General features: G+C 31.4%; 1 protein-coding gene across 2 annotated transcripts in view; it reads right to left on the reverse strand.

Annotated features, from left to right (window-relative positions):
* LOC127727869 (uncharacterized) overlaps positions 1-11890 on the reverse strand; it is a 37390-nt gene extending 25500 nt beyond the window's left edge. The window contains exon 1 of one of the 2 annotated variants that reach the window (XM_052235025.1): positions 11849-11890. The gene's annotated coding sequence lies outside the window, so the exon portion shown is untranslated. Of the gene's footprint in view, positions 1-4491; positions 4632-11848 lie in introns of those variants that run through there. The other variant, XM_052235017.1, reaches the window with a different exon arrangement.
* Between the last annotated feature and the right edge of the window lie 770 nt (positions 11891-12660).

The following is a 12660-nucleotide window of genomic DNA, read 5'->3' on the forward strand; positions in this document are numbered from 1 at the left end:
CTTCGCAAAAATCAGATAGATAGACTTGGAAGTTTGCACATTGCATTTCTGTTTAATATTCGCTATTGATTATTACCAGAAATCTCATAATTAACTGCGGTAGAAAATAATGATGACAATTTCATGAATTTTTTGTCGATCATTTAAATCATTATTAATTTTCTGACTTTTTATATGATGCTGTGCTTTTTCGGAAAATCTTAAAGGTATATTAGATAATCATAAAATAAAGTTATACAAAATCATATAAAATAATATATATAAAATAAAAGAACAAAGTTCCAATGTCCCCCGCGTTGCACATATTCTATAATTCCAAGGGGCATAACTCTTTTTAAAAAAGTCGACCGTCCACCATTATAGAACTAGTCCGAGATATTGCTGATATTAACCTATAGTATAAGTTTTGTAAAAATCTGGCAAGAATTGTATCCGTGAGAGCAATAACGAGGCCATTTTCCATAAATTTAATATTTCCAAGGAGTATAACTCTTTTCAAAAAAGTCGATCGTCCACCATTATAGAACTTGTCCGAGATATTGCTGATATTAACCTATAGTATAAGTTTTATAAAAATTTGGCAAGAATTGTACCCGTGAGAGCGCTAACGAGGCCATTTGCCATAGATTTAATACTTCCAAGGGGCATAACTCTTTTAAAAAAGTCGATCGTCCACCATTTTAGAACTTGTCCGAGATATTGCTGATATTAAACTATAGTAACGCAATATTATTTGAAGCCTTGTCCGCAGGAATAACAACATATTTATCGTCGGGAGATGATAGACATTTCACGGTTTCTTTGTCTCTGAAAATGGACTTAGGTCGATCATTCACACATTTTTTCAACTTATGAATTCGACGTTATACCAGAGACCTGATTGTTTTGACCAATTCTGGTAAAGTGTTCAGTTCAACTTCTTCTCGTTTAGCCCATGCTCTGGCGTAGTCCTCAATGGAATCCATAATTATTTTGAAATTATGGTTCCAATTGATGTGTTGGGGTTCTCTGAATTTAGGACCCTGAGATATCACCTTTCGGAGATGTTCATGTTGAATTATGTTTAGATCCCCAGTAATAACATGGCCAGAGTGGCTTGAGAACAACAAAAAGTTATCAGGCATATTACATGAATTAAAGTTTAAAGTACATGACATATAAAAAGACTTTAGTCACAAATGATCCAGTGTCTACGTTTGACAACATAGGTTATACTTGATCTTATATATTGCATCATCAGTATACCGTACATTATCATAATATGAAAGGCATATTTAGACAAAAGGTATTAGATGCTTTCCATCAAACTTGGTATTGTAACATGGGAAAATCTACCAGAGGTTAACTTTTCTTTATTTTTTATTCTAACCTTTAATTTAATGTATCGAAGTATTTTTTTGTTCTTTTAAATGGTCATTTGGTGTATTCAGACCGACAAGGATTAAGCAATAGGCTTGATTTGTCATATCGAACAAAGGGCTGTTTTCATTGGTTTCATTGTGAACAATATCCACGAAAGTATGAACAAAAAGTACAACCACTTCTTTTGAAAAATTGGTACGAGAGCGAAAATGACCTTTATAACAATATTAAACTGTCACTGTTTTGTTTTTGTCGGACGGAGCAATGTGTGTCAACCAAATCTGCAATGTCATATTTTGTACTTTTGTTAAAAAAAATCGGTGCTGCGTGTCTTCAGTTGAATGATTCGATAGTTTATGAAGTAGTTTTTGTTGCCAAAGTTAAGTTTTCTCATATGTTTACTTTGTGACATATGCTTGACAATTTATCCATCCTAACTTGATATTAAGAACACTACCGAAACTAGGTCATTTACCTCTTATATGGTCATCGGATTTTTTTTCTTTTTAAATTGAAACATCGATAAGCTACTGTCGCCTCTCATTTTTACTGGGAAATGCAATGTGGAAACAATTGTATATAATAAAAAGAATGACAGGCCATATAGGAAGATTTGGTGACATGCAAAGAGGTAGGGCCAATTTCCTCTGAATTTATTTTAAACCAGGGTCATTTTAAAATAGTATTTTAATCCTTACTTCAATTCATAGTATTACAGACCAATGTGTGTAGTTTAAGGTTCTAACAATATTATAGCTTATTTCTAAACAGATTACCAAATTATAAAAGACTGAAGATAACCCAAAACCGCAAATTTGACATATTTCGGCAATTTGTTAGTATTTATCTCAAAAATGTATAGGTATGACATTGTTTATCGAAACCAAAACTATGCTGGAAGTAAAGCTATATATTGCCTTTCGGGTACAAATTAATTCATTTTGGTTAGCAACTTACTTCGAAGTAGAATTTGACAAAAACATGTAAAATTGAATTTTGAATCAAAATGCATTCTACAACAAAATTAAGCGCTGAATAGCATTTTGATTTTATGGAACTAATGTAAAATTCTGAAACTATATTTCAAATAAAGATAGATACGCTCAATTTTCAATTTCCAGTAGGATTTGACAACTTTTAGATTTTGACCAAGAGAGTTAAACAAATAAGGTGAAATAAGCCCTACCTCTTGGATAGAAGACCAATGTTTTGACAACATTTAAAAACAATAAGTGTTCCTTTGTGTATACATCTTGATACTTGTTTGTGCTGTCAATTTGCACAGTTTACACATATATAACCGATTTTATACATTTTTTTAAATTATGTTTGTGAGCGCGGAACTTTCACCTAACATAGGAGAGTTTTGTTACAACATAACATCTGACCAATCTACATAAATCAATTGGAAAAGGTTTGACTCCTCAGTTCCGTACTAAGAACAAAAAAAAACACACGATAAAGACCCTAGACTGTATTGTCTTTCTTCTAAACACTATGGTTGCAACTCTCTTAGTGCGAAGTAGACCAAAAACTGTTAAAGCTCGTTCTACTTAACACCATTGGCATCAGCTCTCCCAGAGTAAAGTAGTCCCTAGACTGTTTTAGTTCTTTCTTTTCAAAAACATGGTTCCAACTCCCCTGGCATAAAGTAGTCCCTAGACTGTTTTGGTTCTTTCTACTTAACACTATAGTTGCAACTCCCTGGCGTAAACTAGTCCCTAGACTATTTTGGCTCTTTCTTTTAAGCTCCATGGTTGCAACTCCCCCGTCGCAAAGTAGACACCAGACAGTTTTGGCTTCTTTTTTTTTTCTTAACACCATGGTTGCAACCCTCCGGTATAAAGAAGACCCTATACTATTTTGGCTCTTTCTTCTTAAGACCATGGTTTCAACTCCCCGTCGTAAAACAGACCGTAGGCTGTTTTGGGTATTTCTTTTTAAACACTATGGCTACAACTCATTGGTACATAGTAAACATTATACTGACGTTTGGCTATTATGTTTTGTTTCTTTTTAACTTTAATGCAGCCCATGCGTTATGCATTGAGATTTCCTTACCTCCTGTCTCAAGCATAATTCAAGGGACTACTGTCTACTGTGCTCTGAAATCGGTATTATACGCTTGTATTTAAAATTCATCGAATCTTAACCTCATCTATAATATAAATCTTTACAACGAATCCCATTTGCCAATCATGTTCAATCTCAGATTATACCGTCACAAATGTGTTAAAGAAATGCAGGAGTGTTGTTTGTCTGGCAACCATTTCATGTATATCGAAGACGAAGTGAGAAAACATTACAATCATATGTGATGAGCAATAATCACACTGGAATTAATTTATCTAAAGCAGCAATTTTATGGCAGTGTATTAAAAAAATAATCTATTTGCACCTATTTTGTTTTGCGTTTTATCTTTCTTAAAATATTGTAAATATTTTTCAGGAAAATTCTTTATACATACAGGATAAGCTACAATGTTTTACAATAACTAAAACACTGAAAACCGCCAACGGTAAGTATTCTGGTAAAAAAATGTCTTTTTGTTTAGTTCTTAAAAATTAACATTATTACAAACTGCTTCGAATTTTGTAAACTCGCATAATTATACCAAAAAATACATTGCAATGATTCTTATCTTATCAAGTATATTAATATGATCTGTAACGGTAAAAACAGGAATATCGTTTTATTTTCATTGACTTTTTACATTTTGAAAAGAATTTAAATCTATTAGAATTACAATGAAATATTTCCAAACCGGGTTCAAATAAACAGATTTATTTTGTCGAGTTTTTCTTTAATAGGTTTTGTACCTACGTTTCTCTACATTTTAATTAAAATGCCTTTCGAAAAAATTTCAGTATGCATCAATGAGTTTGATTTAAAAATATTTATATGTTGATAACATGTGTAAACCAATTCGCTGATTAAAAATATCCTTTGAAAATTCTTTGTATAAACGGAAGAGTGTTTTACCATCTGACTAGGAATAAAAATACCTAATGCCGAAGTAAGTTAAAACAAATAAAGGACAAAAACCTTTATAAAATGTTTTCATTTAAAATAATTTAAATCATGGTCAAAAGTAAAACAAAACATAAAAAATGAAAACCTGAACTTACCCTTTCGAGGTTTAATAAATGTCAATACTATGTCCTGTTATGATTTGCTGTTTTAAACGATTATATGCACGTGGTTATCACACATGGGAATGTCAAAACAGCGTAAATTTCGTAACAAATAAGGTAAAATGTAAATCAACTTTTCTTCTGTAATACAGCGTATCAAATCAGTCAGGTGAAGACAAATTAATAGTTTTAAGTACGGTATTGATATTATGCTTAATTAATGTTCAATAACCATGAAAATCGTTTTAGAAAGGTAAATATTTATTCACTTCGACAATTATTTCATTGATAATAAAAAAAAAATTAGAATATAAAAATAAGTTCAAATAATAAATATAAAGTTTCAAAACATCAATCAGATTCCCCGTAAAGAAAAAATATCATAAAATCAAATGTATTTCAAACTGTAACTAATTTGCATATTCGCATGTTGAATCTATTTAGTTTAAAACAACATTTCAGTTTGGTTTAAAATATACCCTTTTCATGGGTTATACAGTCACAAAATGACAACAGATTAGTTAAGATAATAAAATTAAGAAAGTGTGTAGTATTTGACTCTCACATACTTAGAAATAATAACAAGGAGCACAACCATCCCAAACAGAAAAAGGGTTGACTTAGGAAAAAATATAGTCATCCCTGGTCGTCTCCTTTTCCGGCAGTAAAACCCTTGCGGAAATGTGGCGTATGTTGGCTGTTCGGGATGTATAAATTTCGAAGTCATGTCCGGTCGGAATGGGGACGTCAAATCCTATGCCTCGTTTTTCTATTATGGCACAAAAACCTGTTTTGGTCGAAGCTTGTGCTTTTTGTTAATTTATATGTAGCCAAAATGTTCTTTGAGATAGGGAAAACTTCTCTTGTGATAGTACTTTAATGAAACAGTCAATTTGTGTCATCAATAGATATAAGAAGATGTGGTATGAGTGCCAATGAGACAACTCTCCATTCAAGTCAAAATTTATAAAAGAAAACCATTATAGGTCAAAGTACGGTCTTCAACACGGAGCCTTGGCTCACACCGAACAGCAAGCTATAAAGGGCCCCAAAAATTAGTAGTGTGAAACCATTCAAACGGGAAAACTAACGGTCTAATCTATATAAAAAACGAGAAACGAGAAACACTTATGAACCACATCAACAAACGACAAGTACTGAACATCAGATTCCTGACTTAGGACAGGTGCAAACAATTGCAGCGGGTTTAAACGTTTTAATGGTACCAAACCTTCACCCTTATCTGAAACAATAGTGTAACATCACAACATAGAAAGACACACTATAAAATATCAATTGAAATGGCTTAACTCAATCACAAGACATATTAACACCAGTGAACATACACTGAACAAATAAATTTAATCTATGATACATTGTTAATACAAAATAAATAAACTAAGGGAAGAATAAAAAAAGTAATATGGTATACCGCTGTGAAATGTTAAACAGTTTAAGAAAAACAATATGATTGACAAAAATATCAGCCATTTGCAATTATTTAAACACAGGTAAATGAAAATAATTTTGTTGTTAGGTATACGTGTACAATAATATATAATGCCAATATTATATGTACATTTTCTGCAATCCTTTCTTCTTGAAGTTTAAAAAATGTCTTGGGTTCAGACAATTTTTTCCATTTTCAATTTTTCTTACAGATCCTTTTTAAAGCAAAGACATACTTTCTTCTTTAGAGCTGAAGTAACACCCTACGGCTTGTTTTGGTAAACGCTTAGAAGTAACATGACATAGAATTTAAATGTTTGAACCTTTTCAAGGCCGTCCTTGTTTAGCTAAATCATAACTTATATCAAGTACGGTTAGCAAACTGCAGACTATAAAGTGTATGAAAAGAGATGCGGTGCGTAATTAAATGAATCAACAGTCCAACATCACAACAAAACCGTCTTAAACAACAAACATAAGTCTATTCCTAGACACGTTGTGATACACTTTATCGAAAACTACCACTGATCTGCTATCAACACAACATTCTTAAGGACAGTTTGGTAGTATATTTATAAAATAACAGTGCATTAGTAAATTGTTAAAGCTGCTGCACCCGCCGTCGGGAACGTTATCCCTCGGATTTCAAATATTTGGCTTTGAGCGTTCCTGATGAAGGTAAATCCAGAAAAGCGCTTCGAACGCATGAAATTATTAAACGTGTTGTTTTCAATTTTTTACATCACTGGGTCGATACCTCTGCTGGTGGACTATCAGTCCCCGAGGGTATCATCAGCTCAGTAGTCAGTACTTCGGTCCTGACATGATTTATAACAAACTTTTCTAAAATTGTCCGTTTATAAATTTTGAAATTATAAAGAAACTAAGGTTTCAACTCCCTCAGGCAAAGTTGACCTTAGATGGATTTGGCTATTTGTTTTAGGTATTTTTGTCATATAGCTCTTCAACTGTTTCGGTACTTATACATCCCTCGGATTTCATATATTTGGCTTTGAGCGTTCCTGATGAAGGTAAATCCAGAAAAGCGCTTCGGGCGCATGAAATTATTAAACGTGTTGTTTTCAATTTTTTACATCACTGGGTCGATACCTCTGCTGGTGGACTATCAGTCCCCGAGGGTATCATCAGCTCAGTAGTCAGTACTTCGGTACTGACATGATTTATAACAAACTTTTCTAAAATTGTCCGTTTATAAATTTTGAAATTATAAAGAAACTAAGGTTTCAACTCCCTCAAGCAAAGTTGACCTTAGATGGATTTGGCTATTTGTTTTAGGTATTTTTGTCATATAGCTCTTCAACTGTTCGGTACTTATACATCCCTCGGATTTCAAATATTTGGCTTTAAGCGTTCCTGATGAAGGTAAATCCAGAAAAGCGCTTCGGACGCATGAAATTATTAAACGTGTTGTTTTCAATTTTTTATAAACGCGACTTTCTTAGCAATAGAAAAAAGATAAACCATGCAATTAAAATATTTAATGAACCTGTTTCTTTCCCACGAAATGTTTTGCCATTTCACTTCTAAGTTTGCAATCTGATCTGCATGCTATGAAATCAGCGTGTTGACAGATTGAAGTTGATTGCTAGTTATTTGCGATTGGCTACTGCTGATTGAAGAAAATTCTGAATTTCTGTAGGGGACCCATACAGCGATCAAGCATAAAAGGTTAGCAAAGTGCAAGCACAGTGACAAAGCATAAGACATGATCCAATTCAGAGATCTTATTTTAGTTAGATTGGCCATAATGCAACGCCTTGACTTCTCCAAATAACAAAAACATTAAGATTTGACATAAGACAACCAATGAGGAGTTTCCTGACTTGGAACAGGCACATAAATATGTATTTTTTTTTATTATTTCAACCACAAGCACAAACAAAACAATAATATTTATGATAGTCCAGAATATTTGAAAGATCAACTGAAACAAATTAATTATGAGGCAGCACGTATAGTTACTGGGGCTACTAAGTTGACAATATAAAAATATGGAGATGTGGTATGATTGCCAATGAGACAACTATCCACCAAAGTTCAAATGAAGTGGATGTAGGCAATTATAGGCATCCGTACGGCCTTCAACAATGAGAAAACCCATACCGTATGGTCGGCTATAAAAGGCCCCGACATGAAAAATATGAAACAATTCAATTGAGAAAACTAACGGCCTAATTTAAAGTCTACAAAAGAGACCGGGTGGGAAACTCTCAGGAAAAGGCGAATAAAAAATACAAGTTTATTTTGTTTCATTAGATGGTCTACCTAAATTACTTAATGCTGTCTTAAATGAAAGACTTAATAAAAAAAAATGGAAGATGTTATCAGTAAAAGTCGGTTTGGTTTTCGTAAGAATCATAGGACTTCTGACAGCATCTTTGTGCTGTAGTCACTAATAAATAAATATTTACATAAGAATAAAAAGAAAATATAGGTTGTATAATTTATACAGAAAGGCTTTTTTCCATACAGAGTCAAATGCCTTCCTAACGTCTATATAGATTTGATAAATGTTTCTGGATACACATTTTTAGGTATTCTAATTAAATATAATGGTAATCTTAATCATGGCCCAGAAGAACTAGTAGAAAAGGCCCAAAAAGTAATGTTTACTATTAAATCTTATACTAGTTCCTTAAATAATAAACCTGTTAAAGTAGCGTGTAGTTTGTTTAACACTATGGTGGAACCAATTGCTACCTACAATTCCGAGGTTACTTTTATGAATTAGGCAGCTATCCTTTAGAATTGAAAATAAAGGTCCAAAGTTTATTATTTTTGACAAAACTTTTAACTAATTGTACGAATCCCTTATTGCATGAGGCATTCATACTATCAAAGAATCTTGACTCATGGTTAACTAATGTAAAAAGTATTGCAAAGGAAGCACATGTTAATTTTAAGCATATTGAGGAATGTAAAAATACAAACCAAATAAAAGCACTAAAAACTGAAATAAAAGTAAGACTCCTTAATTATAATGAAAAACTAAATAAATAGAAATTTGAGAAAATGGATAATAGTAGTAAAGTTTTTTTTTTTATATAAAACTCTTAAACAAAATGATAACATAGAACCATTTTTGAATTCTAATATATATTTGAAAATAGACGTAATATCACCAAGTTTAGATTAAGTGGTCATAATTTACTTATTAAAAAAGGGAGACACCTAAAAGTTCCCAGGGAAAACCGGTTGTGCGAGTCCTGCAATATAATTGAGGATGAGAAACATTTTCTTTTGTATTGCAGGAAAAAGTCAACCATTAGACCAGCTTTTATTAAAAAATTGATTGAGGCAAATTGTATTACCAATTTCAATGTCCTAAATGATGATGTTTAAATGAAATTTATTCTCTGCTCATCAACACAAAGACAGATAGAAAGCATAGGTTCCCTTTTTTTGCCAATCGCATCCGTATAGGACACATACCGCAGGAAACTTGCCTCGTAAGAACGGATTATTATCATAACAGTTTGCTTCCTTCTACTGTCTGTCTTTTGAACGAGCTTCTAATTCATCTTAGAAATTCTTCCTTATATATTTTTTAAAAATCCTTGAAGAAAACTCATCTAGTTCCTAAATATTTTTACAGTGGTAGTAGACTAGGACAAATTTTGCATGCTAAAGTCAGAACTGAGTGCAGTGGTTTGAATGGACATTTGTATAGAAAAAAATAGTGACTGATCCTTTCTGTAAATGTAGACAGATTGAAACAGCTGAACACTTTTTATTGCGTTGTTCGCAATACCAATTACTTAGAGAGTTTATGCTGGGTAAGTTGTCATGTCAGCCTAATATTCATAACTTAACTGTATGGTAATCCTTTGATATCCGACATTGAAAATACTGATAACTTTCTTATGATTCAAGATCTTATTCTTAAAACAAAGAGATTCGTGCGAATTTCATATACAGGCATTGAGATATATAATTATATTTAAAATAAATTTTCGTATATCCATATTTATATCATCTATGTGGTATAGTAGCACTGTGGTACGGTAGTGAATTTGGTCAATAAGTGCTTCCTAGTTCAGTGAAATACTTTATTTTTGACGCCATCCATTTATGATTAAATCATATAGGAGAGGAATTTTCAAAAGTGAAAATTCACTTGTTTTCCAATTCTAATAAAACTGTCTTATTGTAATGTTTGTTATTATTTTCACAATAAAATATTGTTTACACTAAAATAATACCGTATCAAAGTATGCTCGCTGTTTCTCAAAGCATTCTCAACGCATGTCGTTATACGCTTATATTGCTTGCTGTACTTCACAGTCGATTAAATGAAACAGCAAATTCATAAACAGCACAGGAAGACACGACCTTGTACAATTCTCAGAACAAACAGAACAAAGTTTTAATGCCAAAAAAGAAATGAAAAATAACAACAACAAAGAAACGAACAAAACATATTAGTTTTGCTTCAACCCCAAAATACCTGACTCGATAATTGAACACGGACGTTATAATTATAATCTTTTTAATAATAACCCCCCTAAAAAAAAGATTAAAAGGACAACTCTTGAAAATTTTATCTTTGTAAATGACCGTATATTACCGCAAAAACACGAGTGTGAAATTCTACAGTCTATTGGATTTGTGGAGAAGGAATCATTATTCCAAAATAATTCATTATATATGTGTTAGCAAACGTTTTAAGTCAGTAACACTACAAATTGAAAAAAATGCAATATAGACAAATAATCAAATAATAAAAATGCTGAAAAATTACCAATTAACAAATAAGCGAAACAGATTACATAAACAAAAATGCAAATGAACAGATATTGGATGCAGAAAAAAAATATAATATACAACCGGACAGATATTGAATATAATGAAAACTAGAAAACTGACATGTCAGCAAAGGCCCTTCTTGCACATGTTATGTGTGTGGAATACAAATAAATAATTAATACTGATGCAAACAAAGCATTTTCATTGTTCGTAAATTTTGACACCAAAAATTAATTCAGGACGTGTACTCAGTGAATATACAATTGTGGTAAAATCAAAGCACTTTTCATTTCGTAAATGTGGACAACAAATAATTTTGACACATGGAATCTTGTTGGAATAGCAAAGTATACCTTCTACAAATCGATGTATTGAAATCCTGACAGAAATAGATGCTTCTCAAAATTTGTCAATTTTTTCCCACAATTTTATTCCAAATCTAACACAAAAAAAAAGAATGGTTCTTTTATAGGTAGTAAAAGCGTACATAAAAAGTATTGAAATCGGTTGAGACAATCTTGACTTATCGTACGACATAGAAGTACTGACGGACAGACGGACAGACAGAGAGATTACTAAAGGGCACCACTGACTATTCAATTAAATACAACTGATCAACAGTTTTCAGCAACCAATTACGATATTTTAATGAAAATATCATGTCAGCATTATCGTCTTGTATCTCATAAATGTATAAATTGCATGAATTAGATTACAATGAAATAAATTTTACATCAGCGACCTTTATTGTGTCTGCAACATCATTTGACTTGTACACAAAAAAAAAATTAAAAGTCACATTACCAAAGAACAATCTGTAAATATTTTTGAATTCATATGTAAGGTCCAGTAATTCATTTTGAAAAATTAAATACTACAACTGAATTTAATAAATAGAAAGGTTATAAATACAATAGAAAAAATACAAAATTGAAATAAATATAATTCAGTTTATATGAAATTTGAGAACAAGTGGAATGAGGACATAATAAACCTAATTTTAAATATCGATGTGCAATGAATTTAAAAAAAATAGATATAGAATCTGAAGTTGAAAATAATAGCAACTTTCAAGGTGACGATAGTGATCGAATTGCATTGTGTACATAGAATAGAAATATTATACTTTACCAACTTTTCTAAGAAATTCATAAATTTCCATATTGTTAAACCTTGAATTATGAAAAACAAATGACTAACACGTATTCAGAAGTATCATTTTCAATTTAAATTAAAAATCAATGCAGTATCTCTCAACTCTGACAACAGGTGGTACCACAAAAAAACAATATTTATGTTTAGTGGACAATTCAATAAATAAAGTTTTTGATTTTCATAGTTATACAATTTTAATAAAATGTTTTCTCAATAAAAAAAAGTACATGTATAATGTAAAATCTAGATGAAAAATAAAATGTATAATGTAAAATCGAGAAGAAAAACTAAATGAATTATGTAAAGTCTAGAGGAAAAATCAGTGAATATATGTAACTTCGCTTCTCTACTTGTCCCAAATATTTGTTCCAGTAAACTGGTTGCCTTGTTTTTATATTTAAACCAGTTATGTTCACAATTTGTGTGAATATTTTTAGCAGGTAGCTGTACAATTCATAACCAGTTGCGGGTCATGTTTTAATGGTACTGTAAACGATACAAAAAATATACCCTCAGCTTTATTTATAAATTACTTTATATTAATGGAAAAGACCTATATATGATTTATTAATTTGTTAAAATCAAAAGCTGTTATCATTATCATTGTTATTTCTGCTTAAAGAGGAGGACCAATTTCCCCTGAATTTATTTCACATTATAATAGGGACATGATTTTATTGAATATCTTTGATATTCCAATTCCTGCATGTTTATTCAACTTTCGGATTATGACCATGTGGATGATATTCATTCAAGGGAAATTGGCCGCATTTCTTTGACAAATAACAGCTT

Source organism: Mytilus californianus, unplaced genomic scaffold, assembly GCF_021869535.1.
Source record: "Mytilus californianus isolate M0D057914Y unplaced genomic scaffold, xbMytCali1.0.p SCAF_1, whole genome shotgun sequence".
In the NCBI taxonomy this organism is placed as follows: Eukaryota; Metazoa; Mollusca; class Bivalvia; order Mytilida; family Mytilidae; genus Mytilus; species Mytilus californianus.